We start from the raw sequence: 2,194 nt of genomic DNA on the forward strand, positions 1-2,194 counted from the left end.
CCCCCGCTCTGGCCTCTGGAGCTGAGTATCTGAACGGGAATTTCACCCCTGAGCTGCAGCTAAAATAAGATCTGGATTGAGGTGGTCGCTGGCTCTCAGTGGTGCCGGGTGAAACCTCCGTGCTCCCTTCCTGACCGGCTGCCGTGCTGGAAAAGCTGGGTTTGACCTGTCGGGAGGAGCATGTATGGTGGGAAACGTGTCGGAAAACACGGCCAGGCTCTGGTTGTCTGGGCTGAGCACCCATGGGGACCCGGAAGAGATGCTGCCCACACGCGTCCTGACTGCATATCCTTCACCGAGAGGAGACGCGGATGCTCAGCCAGGGAAAATTCGTGTGAGTTGTGGCTCAGCAGCCCAGAAGCTCTGCGTGTCTCCACTCCCTGCAGAGCAGAGGGGTTGACAGAAGGGGACAGGTCTATAGCAGCCCATGGACAACATGGTCCTGCCTGGCAAGCCTGGGCGAGGAACGGGAGCTACGTCCCCTGCACGCTGCTGGAGGGTCTTGGGCCACTGCACAGGGGCCATGGGCTGCAAGGGGTGAAAGGGTGCAAAGGATGCGAGGGATGCAGTGAGCTTCAAGGGGTGCAAAGAATGGAATGGGATGCAAAGGATGCAGGAGTTGCAGTGGGCTTCAAGGGATGCAGCGAGCTGCAAGGGATGTGAGGGATGCAGTAGGCTGCAAGGGGTGCAAAGGGTGCAGTGGGATGCAACGGATGCAGCAGGATGCAGCGGGCTGCAAGGGATGCGAGCGATGCAGTGGGCTGTAAGGGATGCAAAGTGTGCAGTGGGATGCAAAGGATGCAAGGATGCAGAGGGCTGCAAGGGATGCAGCGGGATGCAGTGGACACAAGGGCTGCAGCGGGCTGCAAAGAATGCAAGAGATGCATGGGCAGCAAGGGATGCATGGCTGCAGTGGGATGCAACAGACTCTGCAGACAGCCTCTTCTGTCCCATGGCATGCGGCTGCCCGGTTGCTGGCCGTGCTCCTCTATTTCAACATCCTGATTTTTGGGGAAGGGGCAGTGACCCAAACTTGTGGGGGTAAGGGTGCTGCAGGGGGGGTCCATTTTGCTGTGCCCCACCAGTCCCCACATCAGCAGGGGACAGCTTCAGCCCACGCTCCCTTCCCTTAAGGATATTTTTGGGGTCTTCTACCACCCCGGGGGGGTCCAAACCCCCGTCCCACCGGGGCGGCTGCTGCTCCTCACCTGCAGACGAAGCGCCCGTCCAGCCCCGCGCCCCGACCCGTCTCCCCTGTGTCCCGCGCAGCTCGGCGGGGGGAGCGCGGCCGGCCCCCGGCAGCAGCCGAGGCCGATCATGTGTCTCCTAATGAAATCCAGACCCTGGCAGAGCGATGACACTGCGCCGTGATTTGTGCTCCCACACAGACTAAACACGGCCAGGCGCGGTGCGGCGCGCGGCCGGGACGGCGCAGGCGCGGGGATAAATCAGGTAGTGGCAGTGCTGATGCTTCTGCATCGTTATTTTTCCTCTTCTGCTCAAAAAGCTGGGATTCCTGCTTTCCGTAGTGCAAAAATAGGGATTTTTTATTTTTTTTTTCCCAAAGTTTTGCCGGACAGAGCTCCCAGAGCACATGGGCTCTTGGGTCTGCTCAGAGGTGGCTCCGTGTGCTGGAAACGCGTTTGCAGCCCAAAGCGCTGCAGCGGCTGAGCTTCGTCCCTTTGCACTGTGCAGTTCATTACGACCAGGGATTAATTGTTGCCCTGGATCACACGCCAACCCTTCCATTGGGTGGCAACTACTCCATTGGGCGACAGAGAGTCTTAAAATGAAGCCAAAATGGGTCTGCCGGGCGGGATGCCCGGGGGATGCTGCGCGCCCTGGGCTGCTCAGGGCACAGCACTGTCCCCCCAAAACCAACGCGTTCATGTGCACCCCATCCTTTGGGCTGGAGGGTCGGGGGGGCTGCGAAGCGTCCCCTGGAGACCCAACGAGCTGAGGGCACATCTCTGGGTCGAAGCCCACCCTTCGGCTCTGGCCAGGCGATGTGCTGCAGCGGAGGATGGGGCAGAGGAGCGTGACCGTGGCCTTTTGGCCAGCTCTGGGTGCCCGTTAGCGGGGACAAAATGACTTTAGGAAGGTCGTGCTTGGGCTGGGGATGATGCAGGGAGGTGACATCCCAGCCAGACACACCGCTGCCCTGCTCCCCGCCATGCTGGGGGACCCCCGTCCC

The sequence above is a fragment of the Charadrius vociferus genome, unplaced genomic scaffold (assembly GCF_000708025.1).
Source record: "Charadrius vociferus isolate BGI_N301 unplaced genomic scaffold, ASM70802v2 scaffold579, whole genome shotgun sequence".
Lineage (NCBI taxonomy): Eukaryota > Metazoa > Chordata > Aves > Charadriiformes > Charadriidae > Charadrius > Charadrius vociferus.